Source organism: Fistularia commersonii, chromosome 7 (assembly GCF_037954325.1).
Source record: "Fistularia commersonii isolate RoL2024-O1a breed Wild chromosome 7, RoL_Fcom_v1.0, whole genome shotgun sequence".
Classification (NCBI taxonomy): Eukaryota; Metazoa; Chordata; class Actinopteri; order Syngnathiformes; family Fistulariidae; genus Fistularia; species Fistularia commersonii.
The window spans coordinates 12,394,957-12,414,218 of record NC_141290.1 but is presented as its reverse complement, the minus strand read 5'-3'; the positions used below and the strand labels follow the sequence as shown (position 1 = coordinate 12,414,218).

At 44.0% G+C, this 19,262-nt stretch overlaps 1 protein-coding gene across 1 annotated transcript in view; it reads right to left on the bottom strand.

Annotated features, from left to right (window-relative positions):
* Positions 1–17,324, bottom strand: part of tafa3a (TAFA chemokine like family member 3a) — a 139,089-nt gene extending 121,765 nt beyond the window's left edge. Inside the window, exon 1 of the mRNA XM_086149840.1 lies at positions 16,788–17,324. The gene's annotated coding sequence lies outside the window, so the exon portion shown is untranslated. The remainder of the gene's footprint in view (positions 1–16,787) is intronic.
* Between the last annotated feature and the right edge of the window lie 1,938 nt (positions 17,325–19,262).

Genomic DNA, 19,262 nt, shown 5'->3' with positions numbered 1-19,262 from the left:
CTCTCACCTCAACCAGACCACATTTGTAGATAATAGGTCGAACAGAAAGAAAAAGTGCCCTTTTTTTCAATTATCAAGGGATTACAAGGTTTGAGTTGCTCCGAATTTAAAACGCACAAATCGCAGACAAGCATTGTCGGATAAGGAAAAGGATATTACTCTTCCGTTTGGTCCAACTGCACAAATCTAATCTTTGCATGCCTCGTTTGACGGGAGAATAAGAGCACAAGAAGATCTCCACGACAGACCTGTAAATCTAATGCAGCCCCGCAATATGATTAGGGAGTAAATGCCAGAACGCGCACAGTTAATGACAGAAGTGAAAGATTAAATCAATCGAGAACTCATTTCGAATAATAAACTATATTCATGAGAATGATTTCACGGCGTTGAGTCAAACCCATAAATCAGAACTATTGATCGAGGGAGCGGGTGTGCGCCTCACAATCGCTCATTGTGAGGGAAAAGGGACGTCCAAAATGACACGTCCGAACAAATGCCAAGGTAACGTCCGGGAACAATACGTCGGTTCATCCAGCGCATGACAGGATTTGCCATCTTATGGGTTTCCCACCCACCGAGCAAAAAAAAAAAAATCAAGTGGGCTGCGCAAAGAGCTTGTCCTCCATGTGAAATTAGAGCGGGGGCTCGGAACGAAGATACCACACAGCGCATTCACCCAGTTGCTTGTTTCATCTCGAATCGTTTAAAGCTTCCAGCGTTGGGATTTGAATCAAGGCGGGAGAATAAACCGTGTTGTGAAACGAAGCCTTTCCGCTTGTTGTTCGTTGTTCGACAGGTCAGCTCGTGGAGCGTTGGAATAAATGATTGTCGACCTGTCCCTGTTCGCAGTCCCCGGTAGAAACAAATCTTTAAGTGAAATAAAAATCAGCAGACATGACATTTGAATTTATTGATCCGGATATGTAAAAAAAAAATGGAAATGGGGGGGTTTACAACGCTGCAGATCTGTCACAAGCACGTTCTCTTTTTGCCGCACAAAACAATGTGGTGCTTGTGGATAAATGCCACGAGAAATAGGAGGCTTGTTTGTTAGCAGTGTATCCCGTCAGAACTTTCCACGTGAGTCCAATTTTAAAAGTAAAAGAAAACAGTCTTCCGGAAACCGGCAGGAGGCTGTCCGCGACCGGAGACAGGAGCTCAGCCGAGCTCAGGTGGCGGAGGAGCTGGTGGCCGCCGGGAAACAGCAGGTGAAATGTCTCTCTTACAGGATCATCATTATCATATTCACAGTTACAGACACACACACCTGAAGGCAGCGTCACAGTGTAACTGACCACAAATGTGTTGCAGAGCCCAGACGGTGACTCATTTTTCTTTCTTTTTTTATGTTTCCCATCACTTTGCCAACATTGTAGCATAACCTGGGCCTCACTGCAGAAAATACACCAGAAGATATGTATTTTCTGCACCCAAGGGCAGAAAATACATAAAGTCATAAAGCGATATATAGTGCACAATTTATACATACAAAAGACTGACTCTGTGTATCAAACGCTACATATTGACCTGTCAAAAGTCTAAGCTCTGACAGGGCGCGTTAAGAATAATGCGTTTCGGCACACCCACAGTGTTTACAGTCCTCTTTAATTACAGCTGTTTTCGCAGAGGTATTCGGTTTTTCACACCGTCTCCAAACCCAGCCATATTAATTCTGTGCTTTCTCCTTGGCTTGCTTAGCCGCTACTTTGTCAGCAAATGTTGGAGCCAAAATAATTGCCTCTATATTTCCCGAATTGATTTTTTTGTTTTTGCACAATTCTAATACAGCGGTCAGGCTGGCATTCGGGCATCCCTGACAGGTCCCTTACCACAGGCTTTGTGTGTCGGAAGAGGGGAAAAAAAAAAGGCATTTAGGAGTCGAGACTTTTTTTTTTTTCAGTGTTTCGAAATGAAGCGTTCTATCAAAAGAGAGTTCCCTGAAATCAAATCTGTTATTATATTTTTGTAAAGGTCATCACCCCCTTTGAGCACCAAGTACTGTCTAATATGGCGATCCAAGAAAAGTTTTAATGATTAAATGAGACAAATTCAGTCTGGAGGTCTGGATGGTGAAAGTGCAAACAGATATGCATTTTTTCATTTTTACTTGAAAAAACATCCTTTTCCTTTTTTTCACATTTTTTTTTACAATCTTTCCTCGTTGCACCATAGAAGACAATCTTAAGTTGAGTTTTTACATTTTTAAGATAACATCTAGCCCAATTTACATGCTTAACATGTACAAAATACAAATAAATCCCAAAAATAAATCTGAAAAACAATATGAATACCCTTAGGTGCCCGAGGGTAATGATCAGCCAGAGGGGGAGAAGGAGGAGGGGGAGGGCAACCCAGCTGGTATCACTTGATCATCTGTCGCAATATTAATTTGGCATTGATTTACATTTTAATCAATGTGAGCTTTACCATTTTAAGAGTTAATAGCAACCAGTTTTAGTACAATTTAAGGTGAATTTTTCCCGAAGTTTTGTGACCCCCTAAATATGAAAGCATATAGGTATCATAATTCAAATTAAAATGCATTAGCAGAATGCAATGTCAATTTCAAAATTTGGCAGCATATTTTGACTCATCACTAAAATAATTAAGTAATCCGAATTGCATTTTCATTTTCTTCTTCCAGGCGGCTAATCCTGTGACTTAATCCAAATAAAAAGGCAAAAGACTTTTGAGATTTAATTTTCACAACATACCCCAGCAAACTGTTATCAAATTTCAATTAGAAATGTCAAATTTGAAAAATTGCATCCCCAGAAATGCTTTTTCATTTCTAGAATATAGCAGCATATTTTGACTGCTTTTTTTCATTTTCTGTAACACTGTGCAACAAGGTAGCAAAATTCACTTCGGATTTGCAATCCTAAGCAGCATGGGAGAGTGGCATCAGTGGTCGATCTTCCTCGCAGCTTGTTTGGGCAATAGAATATGACACACACTCTGCTGCTTTTCCACTAGCCGATCGCTGATACTTGCTAGCACGGCACTCCCTTCTCAACTTCTGAATCGGATGCCCGTGACAAATCTGAGGAGATTATCGAGAGCTGCGCTGACCCAGTCTCAGTCCTTCCGCAACTCGATGTGGTGGTGCCTGGATGGGGACACCCAGCCATCAGCGTCCCTTTCGATGCGATCGAAACATTTGTTTCATGGCCTCAAAGTGAATGACATAGCAGAGCTGTTTGGTACTGAGAAGTTACCGAATCATGCAAATCTCACATCTATGGAACCAAAAAAAAAACTGCGGACATTTTCTGAATCTGACACCGATGACGGACTTGAGAAGATTTAAGAGAGCGTGATTGAATACCCTGCCCAAGCAGCTAGCGTTATCACAGTATGTTTTGATGGCATTTTAATTTGAATTATGAACCTATATGTTTCCTGTTTCCTGTCGTTTTCCTGTCACATTTGCCCATTTTGCCTGAAATGGGCAGTCACTCTTTTGAAACTCCCGATTGGGCGATGAAGTCAGTCAGCAGTTCTGAGTTCCAAAACTGATTTTTGTATGATCTATGAAATTAATTACCGTCCAGTTTTTCACCCACAGCACACTCCTCCTCTAATCAGACATTTTTAAAGTCAAGAAAAAAAAAGTTTTTATTTGGGTTTTTTTTTGGGAGGGGGGTCTTAATTTCTGCAATTTTCATCTTGTTTTTCCTTGTGGTGACCTACCCCCACCTCCTTCTACAGACTGCTCCTTATATTAGGCAGTGATAGAAGAGTGAACACCTACACAGAAAGCTGAACGACATTGGGGAGCAACAGGCCGGCGGCGGAGACGCAAATAGAACACAAAGGAAGAAATTGAAAAAGTCCATTGCCTCCTTAGACTGATCTTTACTTTTGCAATCTGGCTGTTTAAGCTTTTTAAATAAAGATTGTCGTGCTGTCGTGCAGTTCAGTCTGCACCCTAACTCCCGATGTTCTAGCCAAGATCTTTAAAACTGCGCGTTCTCCAGGTGCCTATGGATTTGAAACATGGCCCCGATTCCTCCTTGACGAACCAGCCGTCATCAGAAAGCAGGGAATATTCCAGGTGATATTTCCCGAGCATTTACCAACAGCCTCCCCGACAGCGGAACAAGCCACTGGATATATTGGAATTGCCCCACTAAGGGACAGATGCGGACATCCCATCTCCCCCCGGACGATCCTGCAGACCCTGAATAAACCTGACATCTGGATAATGAAACCCGTCCCCAGGGACGTAAAGCCTCGGCCACCGAAGCCCTTGACTGCAAAATCATACTCGGAGAGAGGAGAGGTTCTCCGGGTGCCCAGAGGCCCTTTTGCACTCTGGCAGAGAGACGCACCCAGCTGTGTCCTGGCTTTACCAGGAAGTCAATCTTTAATGACGGCCTACTGAGTCTCGGGGAAGTGGCTCTCAGGTCCAACAATCTTACCGCAGTTGTGATATCCTATGTGAGAAACCGAGTGGTACTAAATTCCTGATGCGATAAAGCTATGAATGACAAACGAAAGTAGAATTTTTTTTCTTATAGCGCTTATCTTTATGACCGCATGATAGTACAGATTGTTTTGGGTTTTTTTAATGACTTTCGCCCGAAAGAGGTGAAGACGGGCTTTGAGCTTGGTCCTGCTGCGGAGAAACCTCTCAGACCACGAGCCGGAGAGCGGGAGGAGATACGCGGCAGATTGAAATGAAAGCAGGCATAGGGTGAGAGTGAATTAAACCTCTGGCATCAACCGAGGCATCAATTAATGAGCAGCCTGGAGAAAAAAAAAGTGTCCATCCAGACAGACACTGCTCCATGGGAGGACGGGAGAGGGGCAGGGCCACAGGCTGCCTGGGGACATAAATAATTGACTATTTGTAAATGAAATGGGGCCCGGAGAAGAGACATTGTGAGGATGAGCGCAAGTGCACGCTGGGCCCTATTAACGAAAAAACTGTTTGTTTTGGTCCAGTTGGCAGGAATCCCGACGGCCTTTCGCGTCTCTCAGAAAACTGAATTCTGAACTATTGTCATGAAGACGAATGTTAACTGGGCCCATTTGACAATATGCATGCAATACAGCCATACAACTGTGCACCCTGTCATTTGTACATTTGGGCAATTTTAGGGTGTCCGATTGACCTGCTTCATGTTTTTGGCTTGTGGGAGGAAACCGGAGAAAACCCATAGGGAGAACATGCAAAAACTACATACCATCGTGATACATGAATTTGAGAATTTGAGGAAGGGTTCATCCTGCCAATTACAGCCAGTCTTTGGTTTTACAACGTCCTCCACCTACGCCATTTGGTGGTTGCTTGGCCATCTTCCATAAATGTATTGAGAAAGTCTTGTTCGTTCATTCCAACACACAACATTTGCAACATTAAAGCAAATTTTGCGAGGGCACTCGACAAGCATAGAGGACGAATACATCACCACACCCCGCTATACGAGGAGGGTCACTTTGTGAACATTTGTTCACATCTAGACTCAGCTGCTCCAGTATCTCAAGCTCCGTCTAACGCTCCTGTGAGTTCATCACTGTGTTGGTGTAGATGAGTGACATGAGAACTTATGAACTTGAGTACTTATGAACAGTACAGTGTGTGAGTTCCCATTTACAGTGAAAATCACATTACGTCGCGGTTTAGGAATGCAATTCTGATGTAAGTCGAGAACCTCCTTTATGGCAACATGCAACTACTCAGTTTCTCCTTCACACGTCTGTACAATTTAATGTTATATCAATTAACCAACAGCATATTTTTGGACTGTGCGGGGGGAAACCGGAGAACCCGGAAGAAACCCAAGCAGATGCTCGGGGGTCAGAAATGGCCCCAGGGTCAATGTCGAACTCCAGGACCTTCCTGCTGTGGGGCAGAAGCGCCAACCGCTGCGCCACCTCAATCAAATCAATCTGTCCTACTTCCCCATTGCTATTAGCGGACTGCTACTTACTCAAGCTCATAATAGCCATTAATTATCTCTCTCATTAATTATCATCAAGCTTCGGAACACGTTTACACCAAGACGAACTTTTAAATTAAAACTGATGCTCCTCTGCAGCGCAGCGCTCCTCAACAGCGTCATTTCTCTTAAGGCTGTTTTCTGTTTGTTATGCGTGAAAATGAAAAGATAATATCTTGGGGGGGGTATCCTGATAATTACACTTCTGCTCGATGTGGGTGGTTTCTGGAAAAAAAATAATAAAAATCTGATTATTAAATTCAAGTCAGTTTCCTGAAGGTTCATGGTTTTCTCTGATAACCACTTAGTACATTGATACAAACAAAATACTATTATATAGGAGGTTCAATAGACGAATTGTACAAACTACAAGTACATGCGACATAACATCTACTCTGTGCACCAGCCAAATTTCAGTCAGTTAACTGGGCCCGACAACAAAGTCACTCCTCGCCACAGAATTCAGTAAAACCCCAACTCGAACTGGATGCAAAGCAACGCACTCGGATTTCAATGTTTTCCTTTTCCCTTTCAAACGACTTGTGATTTGTCTCCAGTACCTGGAACTGAGGCGTAAACAATGATCAAAAATGAAAGTATCCCAAAGAGCCTTCACACACACACACACATGCGCACACACACTCGTGCACACACACGCCAGCACACACACGCGCACGCAGACACACACGCGCACGCACGCACACGCATCAGGCGCTCTGGTTAGGAGACAAAAGAGACAGACAGACGGCAGTGTAGATGAGAAAAGGGGCTCCTTGGATGCGGGGGCTGCTTCCTGCAGACTTGCCAGCACAACTCTGTTTCTCTTCTCCCTTTCATTTTCTCCTTCTTGCCATCTCTCACGCCAAGGTCCAAACCCCAGGAGAAATTAGTCACACTGCACACTGTTATATGGGACGCGTGCAAGTGTGTGATTGCAAAAGTGCGCGTTTGAAGGGAAGAAAGAGTGCGGAGCAGACCGAGGAGAACAGAGTAACACGGGAGTGAGATTGTTTTCCATCCCGTGGCTTATAATTTAATTTTATACCTGAAAATTGACGCATTAAAAAAATAAAAAAATAAATAAATAGAAACATGCCTCAGTAAAATGCTTTTTTTTATCCACAAACACATTATTGGCTACGAAAGAAACAAAAATGACTAATAGAACGACATAAGTCATCAAAGGTCCGATCCAATAAAATCCAAAAGCGAGATCTAAGCTTCCAATTTCTTAGATTTCATTCACAGCATGAAGGTCAACCCCATGATTTTGTTCAAGTCGCCACTTTGCAAATGAGGGGCTGCAAGAAAGTTCTTGAACCAGGTGAAATCAAATGAAAAGTTAGATGGGAATTTGAAGTTTTCATTTCTCTTTGCAACATCCGACATAGCGATGAATCTATCGGTCAATAAAGCAATCGAGTTTATCATCACGTCCCCTAAACCCCGGTGTGTCATGGCAAAATAGCCATTGAACGCCCACTGATCTAGCAGACGATCAATACCAGATGGAACACCTCAGTTATAGCTGATCACATTCATATTTGAATCCCCTCAATCTTGATAGGGAGGGAGGGATTCGGGACCATAACGGCAGCTTATCCCCTCCACCGGTATCCAGATGGCCAGCAGCGACCCGTCCGGGCGAGTAAGTCAACAAATCATCACCGCCATTAAACATAACGGCACACAGAGATGAAAATGGCCACCTAAGATAATTATAATTGGATACAAAAGTAAGAAATCTTCTCAATTGTGTGTTTCGCGAGAAGGCAACAAATCCCTGGCAGCGGCAAAAGGGCAATAAAGTGACGACGTCTAGAGCGAGAAAGCAAACAACCAAGTCAGCAGAGGAAGACTTATGTGGGCTCCGAGGTTCACGCAAGGCTAATAATGGATTTAAGGAGATAATAGCTTCATTAAGGAGTAAAAAAGAAAAATACTATAATGATAAACACAAGGCTGCTTTAACATATTGTAAGTCAAGCGCATTTGATCCTGTGGAACTAGGGAATCCTCGGTAACAAGCAAGAAACAGGACATCACTTTAACCCAAAAAATGAAATATATTTGAGAGACAAGGTTTTAATAGAAAGATGTCGAAGTCCATATCTGATAGAAGTTACACTTCTATCTTCTAAAATAGGACAAACACTACGTTCGGATAAAGATGCCTGTGGAGGTTCTCAGTCACCCAGGTCATGGTGAATTCATGTTGAAATCTTCTTGTCGTGGCAACTGGACTTGAATTTCTCACTTGAAGACATTTCACCCCTCATCTGAGAGGCTTCTTCAGCTCTGGAGGTTCTGCTGGAACTAAAGAAACCTCTCAGATGAGGGGTGAAACATCTTCAAGTGACAAGAAGATTTTGTCAGATGAAGAGTGAGTGCAGATGTGGGTGTGCAGCACTTTTGTGAAATTGGCATGTCAACATCCGGTTGGTTAGCACCAACGGCCATCAGTGTGTGAATGGGTTTTGGTGGTTGACAAGGCAAAAACTTGGGAGTGGGAGGTGTTTGAGGAGACCGTGGAGAACGACATCTGGTGGGCATCAAGGAGATTCTGCTCCACTATTCAGCGGCTCAGGAGGTCGAAGCAGTGCTCCGTCAACACTATGTAAAGTAGGAGCAGGGCGTTGCTGACCTCAACTTGAGATGTTCTAGATCGGTGGCAGGAATACTTCTGAGATCCTCAACACCATTGAAACACCTTCCAATGAGGAAGCAGACACAAGGGGCTCTGGAGCAGACACACCATTTCCGTGGCTGAAGCTGCTGAAGCAGTCAAAAAGCTCTTCAGTAACAGGGCCCCCCAAGGCTGGATAACTGCCCTGGGGGGCCCTGGATGCTGTAGCGCTGTCCTGGCCGACACACCTCTGCCGAATTGCATGGAAGTCGGGGACAATGCCGCTGGACTGGTAGACCAGGGTGGTGATCCGCCTTTTGAAAAAGAGGTATTGGATGGTGTGTTCAACTACAGGGGGATCACACTCCTTAGCCTCCCTGGTACGGTCTATTCGGGGAGTCCACTGGGTCATTGAACCTCTGATCTAGGAGGAGAAGTCTGGTTTTCATCCTGGCCATGGAACAGTGGACCAGCTCTATGCCCTCGACAGGGTCCTCGAGGGGGCATGGAATGCTTCGGGAGTATGGAGTACCAAACCCTGTTATACGGGCTGTTCAGTCCCTGTATGGTCGATGTCGGAGTTTGGTCCGCCGGTTCTAAGTCTGACCCATTTCCAGTGAGAGTTGGACTCTGCCAGGGCTGCCTTATGTCACCGATTCTATTCATAACTTTCATGGACAGAATTTCTAGACGCAGCCAGGGCATTGGGGGATTCCAGTTTGGTGGCCGCAGGATCGAGTCTCTGCCTTATGCAGATGCTGTGGCCATGATCTCCAGCTCTCACAGGAGAGGTTCACAGCCAAGTGTGAAGCGGCTGGGATGAGGATCAGCACCTCCAAATCTGAGACCATGGTGCTCAACCAGAAAAGGGTGGAATCCCCACTCCGGGGTGGGGAACAGGTCCTGCCCATGGAGGAGTTCAAGTATCTTGGGGTCTTGTTCACAAGTGAGGGAAGGATGGAGCAAGAGATCGACAGGTGGATCGGTGCGGCTTCTGCAGTGATGCAGATACTGTACCGGTCTGCCGTGGCGAAGAGGGAGCTGAACCAAAAGGCGAGGCTCTCAATTTATCGGTCGATCTACGTTCCCACCTAACCTATGGTCATGAGCTGTGGGTAGTGACCGTAGGTTGTGACATGGGAATATCTTGGGGTCCCCCCAGAGGAGCTGGACCATGTGGCAGGGGAGAGGGAGGTCTGGGCTTCATTGCTTCAGTTGCTGCCCCCGTGACTCGAAATATGGGATGGATGGATGGATGGATGGATGGATGGATGGATGGATAGTGTAAAGTGCTTTGAAACTACAAGGTATGAAAGTCAAACAAACGTCGAGATGATTTAGACTCAAGATACAACAAACTTATCAGGTACTTTACTTCTATCAATGAACTGATTCGTATGGTTTCCCCATCAGCCAATTTAGATACAGACACTTCCAACATTGGCAGCCCAATGGCAAGCACAAGAAGGACCCTTGTTCGATTCCCACAGAGGCGCCTTTCTGTGTGGAGTTTGCATGGTCTCCCCGTGTCTACATGGGTTTCCTACACATTCCCTGGTTTCCTGCCACAGTCCAAAAACATGAAGGGGGTCAATTGGAGACCTGAGAATCACCCAAATAAAAGAATGAATAAGAAGGGGACTGGTTGTATGTCTCTATATAATGAATAACTTCCAACATTGGTTGCTAAAACTGGTTTTGACGGCTGAATTATAACATACATACACATATCTTTTTCAAATAACCCAACCCGACCTCCCATCCACACAGCATCTCAGTGTCATGGATCTCTTCACTGCAGCAAAGTCGCCTAGGGATATGTTCATTTGGATCGTGATACAGACCCCCAGTGAACATTTTTTTACAACATGCTAATTGTTTCCCTTGGATGGAACGGTGTCACACGGAGTTACGAAAGGCGCCCCAAACCCCCACATGCCCCCAACACCCATCTTGCCATCCAGACAGTAAAAAGCTGCGCAGCAAATCCATCTCAAACCCATTTAGAGGATGCTTCCTTATTTCCACAGCAAAACAATCGGAACCAGTGAAACGTCTCCATGTATTTATAGCACACATACTGACTGACAGAAAAGGCGGATTTTAGCACATCAAAGAGATGTGTGAACTGCAGCTGCCCTTGAGCTAATTTTATCATAGTGCAAAGATAACAAGTATCCAGATTTCTGGTTGTAATTCCCATCTTGTACATTGGGTCAAGGCAAAATGTTGTGTATTTCTGCAAAATACACAACATGGTTGCATTTCTTTTGAAGATAGAGAGTTCTGGGCTCTGCCATTTATCAGGTTCCCACAATGTCAAGTCAAAAGAAAAAAATAAAAATTAATTAACCCTAACTCGACATGAGGGGCGAAAAGGGCAAATCCATAGTTGCTTTCAGACAGAAGAGTCCTAGGAATTTTCCCAGCTTGAATTTTGTTCAAGGATCTTCCCTCCCGGAAAGGAACTTTTTAGTTTTGCATTAACAAAGGCAGTACGGACGAGCATGGCACAAGCATCTGCGACGTCAACCTTAAGCACAACATTCAAAAATAAATCACCCCAAAGAAGAAGAGGGAAATGACACGGACAATATGTTCTGTGCAATGGGGGTAACAACCATGGACTATCAGATGGGCTGTGTGTTTTTAATTTAAAAAAACTTGCTATTAGCTAAATCTAACCTTATTTTGGCAAAAATGTTTGCATTAATTGCAAACCCTGGGCACCCCTCTGCGGCATAGCAGGCCAGAAGAGCTCGAACCTCTTTGTTGATCCATTTCTCGCTGTTTCTGTCAATTTTGTCGCAAGAGAACAGCTCCCCAGAGAGCAAAAAATAATGAAAATAAAAAAAATAATAAAAAATTTGAATGCTGTCGTGAAAGACGGTTTTGTCGAGCTAAGGCTTCTTTCGGCTCTTAAAAGGCCGTCTGGTCTAAAATTGTGCAAAGACCGGTCCGTTCATATCTTGTTATGAAAAACAGAACTTTTTTTGAATTTGCGACAGAGAGTTGTGTCTACTTGATCTACTCTACAAGATGAAAAAAATATAGCAATTAAATCTTCAACAGAGGGGAGATATGTTTGTTTTTCTTGCAGTCGCACATTGTGATTGGATATTGGCTCTTTGTCTTTTGGTATAAAAGTCAAAACTTTTAAAATTTCTTACCATTATATCCCATAGTGGCGGAGAAACAAAACCCATTGGTGGAAAATAGTGTTTATCATTACATATATAAATTAATACAATTAAAAAAAAACGCATTTTATGATATAAATACACCCTTTGGAACAGGTACTGTGCTATTTCAAGGAAGGATAGGAAATAAATACAGCCTATAAAAAAAAAACAATTGTCGCTGTCATGCTTTGCGTATTCTTGAATTAAACTACGAGGCATCGGTGTTCGGCTGTGTTTAGAGCTTCATAAAGCATCCCTCAAGCTGGAAGGCTGGCTGGTGGTTCGCTTCTGTAGTGTCAATGGCGTGACACTGAACCCCCAAGTTGCTCCCAATAACCCCGAAGTTCCTCCCGATGGACATTTTGAAACTTCCAGATTTTCAGGCAGTGGCTAAAAGGTAAACAACTTCCAACTGTATTTTCTGGGTTGCTCTCAAAATGCACAGAGTTGAAGTCTGTTCACGTTTTTTGTTAACAACAAAAACTTGTGTATTGACAACAGGCCTCTTCTTAGAGCTTATTTATGCTCAATGATAAATACACCTTCTGTTTGTCCTCTGCGTTCATTTCCTGTGTTCATTTCCAATGCAGGAAACAGAGCAGTACCGCCGGAAGTCATGGGGGAGCAGTGTTGCACAGAATGCTCAATTGCAGCCAGCAAAAAAAACAGAGAACAAGAAAGCAGGCGTAGCATCAGTATAACCAGGGAGAACAATTCTCTGTTCACATATTTGTATCTCTGTGTGTGTTTCTTACTGTTGTCGTAACTTGGAAGGGAACTCTGCACTGCCCTCTAATGGACGTACTGTTTAAAAGTAATGGCAAGTGAAGCACGCATGGGAAGTGGCGTTTGACACATTGAGCATAAATTAACATCATAAAGAGGGAGAGAAAAGCAAAGATTAAAAAAAAATAATAATTGTAACATCCCCCATTTGCCTCCTGAAAGACTCCAGTTCCGTCATAATCTACTACAAAAAATTACCTAAAAACCTGCAAGAAATTAGCAGGGGGTGCAGGGTCGTAATACAGACAATTTTTCTTTTGGTGCCAGGATTTAGAAAAAAGAGAAAAAAAATAAGATGGCACTTATTGCAGACACAGAAAAATGCAGGATTTTAATATTTTAAAATATTATGTTTGCTGTGCAGGATCGGTCTGCGCTGCAAAGTCACACCCTCTAAGCTGACAGTAAGAAATGTCACTACAGTGACATTCCAACACACACATACATAGTGTTAATAGATACAAAACCCTGAATATGCATTCATGCACCCACATGCATCCTTCATTCAAAGAAAAAAACATATGTTTTGGCTGCAGCAACTTGCACCAATCATGTGCATGCAACCACACACACACACACACACACACACACACACACACACACACACACACACACACACACACACACACACACACACACACACACACACACACACACATTCTCTAAGACACCAAACAAGCACACAGCAAATTAGCAGAATAAATAAGAGATGGAGTCGTGCTTCAGAGTTCAATCATTGAGAAAAAGCTGCCTGTCACATCGGGATGGAAGAGTCCAGGTGGCTGAGTGGGACACCGCTGGCCTCTAGGAAACCAATTTGTTTGTTTATTGTCTTGGTGTTTTGTCGGTGGTTACAGTTCATTGCAGCCAACCCATCTCGGGCATGCTCCTGTAAATGGCATCTATAAAACAGAGAATGTACTCTTCCCACGTCCTCCTCTTCCTCTGTACGTGACGGAGGCCGCGCAAACCAGTGTGACAACCCTGGATTCTTCTTTTGCAGGAGCTTTGAATTTCCCATTAAATACCAAACAAAACAAAAAAAAAAAAAACAACAACATGGATTCTCCTCAGCAACTCGAGCTGGCGCTTCAAGAGGCGGAACAAACTGCTTTCTGCTTGTCTGTGAGAACAGGCGAGCAGTGGATCTCCGGTTGCTGAAATCGAGTATAATCGTAGATAGATGGCTGACTTCGTATTGTTACGCAAGGGATAGCAGTATATACGTAGTTTCTGACAACATGACGCAATTGCCCGGGATATTTTGGTTCAACCGTCACGCTGCGGCAAGATGCTCACTGCGACAAATCAGCGAGGCTGCAGCGCAAATCCCACGTAAGATGAGCGGTCCGCACGATAACGGAGGCATTAACAGACAATTGTGTAGCTTGTATAAAGTACTTGGTAGATGCAGGGAAAAATATCTTTCTCATATAAAAAAAACAGTTTTATCAGTTTTATCCTCTGTTATCATTATTCCTGTGAGATCCACGATAAAGATAAAAAGTGTACACCAAATGGGTTAATATAACTTTCATTTAAATCCTTGTTAAACACATCACTACACAGCTGCATGACTGATGTTTGAGCAATATCTAGATCTGTAGTTGATACCAAAAAAAAAAAAAAAGTTTCCGATCTGATCTTTGGTTGATTTAAATCACAACTTTAGACTATTTCTGTTTTGCATAATTAAAAAAAAACTCCTTCGTTACTAAAGCAAATACAATACAAAATAAATCAGATTTTTCAATACTTAAATAAATAAATGAATAGCCATGATGTGATGTCACAGATGCACAAGACTGAATATCTATAGATACATTTCCCGGTCCCAATAAATTCTTGTTGAACACTTTAGCATGCAGCTGCATTACTGATGTTTCAGTAACTGCTTGCTTCTTAGGTCTTTTTAAAAATTACGTTTATTCTTGGGGGGCTGATCTTTTGGCTATTTCTGGTTTGTGAAATGTAAAGGAAAAAAAAAAAAATCAACAAATGGGCTATTAGGTGATTCCATTCTCCTTTGTTGCCGAAACCAGTGAAATAAAGTACAAAATAAATCAGATTTGAAAAAAAATGAAATAAATAATAAAGGACGTGATATCACAGGTGCACAAGATTGGATATCTATCATACATCGCCCGGTCCCGACGCATTGTTTTATTTTCGCGGCCGCAGAGCATAAGCCAAACTCATATCATGGCCTATTGATCTGACACTGCGAGCAGGAAGCCGGCAGAGAACACATATACCGCCTGGGGTGGCTCCTTAAAACTAGAGACGAGCCTCTTATCCACAGCGTTCTCTTCTTCTAGAAATCACCTGGTGGCTCATGCATATCAAGCACTCACTCCTTGCCTGTCTGCCTTCGTCAGGCTTCAGGCTCTGTTGGGAGCAATATCTGTATGAGTGGAGGCTTTTTAGAAGAACACACACACACACGCACACACACACACACGCGCACACACACACATACGCACACACGCACACACACGACTTGCAAGCTAATCTGTCTACCCCCAGCATGCTGGTGTACGGACTCTTTTGGCACAGCTGTGGAGAATTTTGGCACAGGTGAATCAACAGCAGAGGATGTTTTTGCTATGCCTGTCTGAAACATGGCGCAGAGCGGGGCGAGCTTGACAGCAACGGGGTGTTTACAAGTGCAGGGCCCCAGTTTATTCCGGGGCCTTTAGCCGCGTAACACTTTTTTCCACAGCAAACCATTGCATTGCAGGGCTTACAAATCTTTGCAATTTTTTTTTTTTTTTTTTTTTTTTGAGGGGGGGGTGGCAAAACTATCAAACACGCCCGTCATGGGGGGGTGGGGGGGGGCATCTCCGCTTGTCCCACCGTGGCCTTTGCTCCGCCTGTCAGTGGGTCCAACCAATAACACCTTGCAATAAAAACCCCTCCAGAACAACAATGTATGTGCGGGGGGGCGGCGAGGGGGTCAGGCAGCTTCAAGGGCTTCTGATGGCGATCTATAAAACAATATAATGGGTCTCCTGTCAGCGGCTGTGAGAGGAAGATCTACGCCTATTCTGACTCTCCGAGGGGACTTCAATTAATCACAGAAAAATGGTATCGCCCCACAACAGGAGTGTAAGGTTATTATCATGTGATGTGAAATGTGATGATGGCACTAATTGAGGGGAAGAAGGGGTTGGGGGGGGGGACAGCTGACCACACAGCACTTGTCAAGGGGATGAAGGGCAGATAAATGAACAAGGTGAACAAGGAGATAAACCGAGGCAGGGGTGAGAAAGGAAATGAGAGCGTAATGACAAGAGGGAGAGGGAGGAGAAATCTTCTTTAGTTGTTCGGAAGTGTAAATATCTCAGAGGTCTGCGTGAAGGGGGTGGGGGGTCTCCTCCAACAAGATAGCAGCATGTGTTTTGTTTTGTTTTTTTTTCCTCAAGTCACGAACAAGCCGCCTATAGATGGCTTTTTTTTTTCCTTTTGGAGGGAATAAAACTGATTGGGGACGCGGGCCCACGCTGTGCCACCAGCGCCGGGTCCCACGCAGGGGGTGATGATTTGACCCTGCTGTAGTGCTTCTCCGCGGGGAGCTCTGTTTATGTTTGGGTTACCTTGATGGGAGGAGTGGGAGTGGGAGGTACTGTGACATGCTTCTCAAAGAACAACATTTAGGTTACCCCTGTATTAGAGGTCATTTTCTGCAACATCATCTCGTGGCCCTGTGGCCGGTCAATCGGGTTGGAGGTTCATGAAGATCACACAATTTTTCTGCACATCAGCAACTGGATTTTACATGTTTGTTTGCTTTTTGTTTTTTTTTTCCCCCCAGCACACAGACACACACACACATATCGCCTGCATTTATCAAAAATGATAAGGCGGGTTGATCTCTAAGAGACTCAGTTTTTCTTTACACGCCCTCTCCTATTTTCACGTCAAGCATTCACGTTGCATCCCCAAAAACTCACAGGGTGAACGCGCACTCACACAGTTTCCCGCTCGGTTATCTCACAACTTGATCGATATTATAGTGGATCGGATCGATAAGTTTGGGTGCACGTTTGTTGTTTTTTTTTTTTATTATTCTTGGTTGGGAGGGTTAATTTTTCTTGGAGTAGTTTTCATTCAGGCGGCTGTTCCTTTTGTGTGTGTGTGTTTGTGTGTGTGTGCGTGCGTGCGGTTGCAACTTGCAATATCACGAACTAAAATGCGAAAAAATGAAATAAAAAAATGTGCCTGAATGGCACGCCAGCCTACCTGACGTCGTGCTGTCACTTAGTCCCGGGAATCGTCCCCTTTCATTTATTCTCCAATGTCAACCAAAAAAAAAATCAAAAAAATAAAAATCAAAAAAGACATTTTCTTCACATGCCATCTCCTCGCCGCTCCAAGACGACCTCGAGGCGCATGACAAAAAAATATAAAAAAAGAGAGAAAGAAAGGAAAAATATGTAAAAATAAATAAATATATACAATAAAATAGAAAACGCTGGTTTGATATGAAATCTCTCCCTGAGCCAGAAGTCTGAATCCGGGCTGCAGGATGCTCGCAGGCGTCTGCCTGCAAAGTCTATAAAAGTTGCTGGTTCTCCGGCTGTGACTCACAAGTTAGCGTCCGTGTGAGCTCCGCGTCCGGACACCACGCCGGACCCACGCTCATACTTTCCGCGTCCGGAGCGGTGCGGGATCCATCAGGGGGGGGATCGTCCTTCCGCAATCTGATCGCGGTAGGGTTTTTTTTTCTCCTTTTACTGTTTTTTTTTTCGACCAGCGTCTTTCGTGTGGCTTAGAGGAATGGATTTGAACAGTCTGAGGCAGTTGGAGGGTGTGGGGGGTGCGGGGGATCCGGATTCACCGCGCCGGTGATGGTTGCGGAGCCGCCGGTGGCTTGTGCCGGGGTTACAGCGACACCCAGCGGTCAATAGACACACTGCACCCCGGCTGCGGTGGCAGGAGTACAGGTACCTGCCCAGCCTCAAGCCATGAAGCCTGAAGTATTTCAAACTCCTTTGAAGGACAAAAACACACTCTCCCCTTGTCTTAACATTTATTTTTTTCCCCAAATTATCTTTTTGTTATTGTTTGTTGGTGTTATTCTTTTTTTTTTTGGTGTAATCCCACTTATTTTCAGAACCAGAATTGGGACGGGTCGGGGAAAGTGAAATGTGGTAAAAGAGTATCAGCCAGAATGAAAGGAAGTGTACAAGACAGTGGTGAGACCAGTTATTTATGATTTGGAGACAGTGGCACTGAGGAAAAGACAAGAAGCAAAGCTGGAGGTGGCAGAGATAAAGACGTTGAGGTTCTCTTTGGGAGTGACCAGGATGGATAGGATCAGGAATGACTCCATCAGAGGGACAGTACATGTTATAAGTTCCTTTCATAAGGTCAAAGAAGCAGGACCAAGATGGTTCGGTCATTCTCAGAGGCGAGATAGTGAGTGCATTGGCAGAAGGACACCTAGGTTGAAACTGCCATCCAGGACGACTAGAGGAAGACCAAAGAGAAGATTTATGGACATCGAGAGAGAGGACATGAAGTTACTCAGTGTGAGAGGAGAAGATGCAGAGAATAGGGTTAGATGAAGGAGGTCGATTCGCTGTGGCGACCCTTGAAGGGGGTAGCCAAAAGGAAAAGAAGAGGAAAGAGGAGAATCAGAATCCCAAGCACTTTATTTGGCCCTGACGGGCAATTGGAGAGTACATGGCTACCATAGACATCTGCAGATTCATATATCTGTATCAGAAAATTGTACATTTGTGCATGTATACAAATGGCTGTATAGATATAAACATCTAGTGAACAATACAATGAGCAGATACCAAAGCTGTACATATTTGCAATGCGCTGTACATCAATAAATAGCATGGATAGTGATACACTTGGGAGGTTTATGTAGGTGTTGAGAGTTAAGGAGCCGGACTGCTCTGGGTTGTTTCAACCTTATTTACACGACAGAATAAGTGTGTGTGGATGAGAGGGGACCAATGTGGAACCATGAGGTTTCTGGGAGTGGAGACACGGAAGGTGGAGGGTTTTAAGTGCCATGGGTCAACAGTCCAGAGCAATGGAGGAGAGTGTGGAGAAGAGGTGAAGTACATTCAAGCAGGTTGAAACAGGTGGAGAAATGGGTGAAGAGTGTCAACTAGAAGGAGAGGAAAGATGCACAGGTGGCACCAGCCATATTGCCTGGTTCAGACACCGAGGAAAAGACAGGAGACAGAGCTGAAAGTAGAAGAAAGTAGAAGGTTTTCTTTGGGAGTGAGGAGGGTGGATAGGATCATGAAGGAGTCCCATCAAAGGGACATAACATGTTAGATGTTTTGGAGATAAAAGTCAGACTTGGATGCTTTGGACATGCACAGAGGAGGGGTGGTGAGAGTTTGGGTGGGAGGATGTTGAGGTTAGAGCTGTCAGGCAATAAGACTAGAGGGGGACCAAGCTATGTGCGTGCAACATTTAAACTGACTGACACTGGAGAATTCCACTTTTTAACAAGGGGACATTGAGTCAGTTTATTTTTGTTTAAAAGATAATATTAATGTTTTTTTTTTAAAAGGAGAAAGAAGAAGAAGAAATAAAATACAGGAAGGTATACGGCCACTGCTGGTGGAGTTTAGATGGCGATCAGAAGTCAGAGGTCAAAGGTCGTCTGCACAGCCACAGCTGATCTGTTTTCAGCTCTGTGTCTAGGCCAGTTGTTCTGCAATGCTAGGATAAAGAATTGCGATT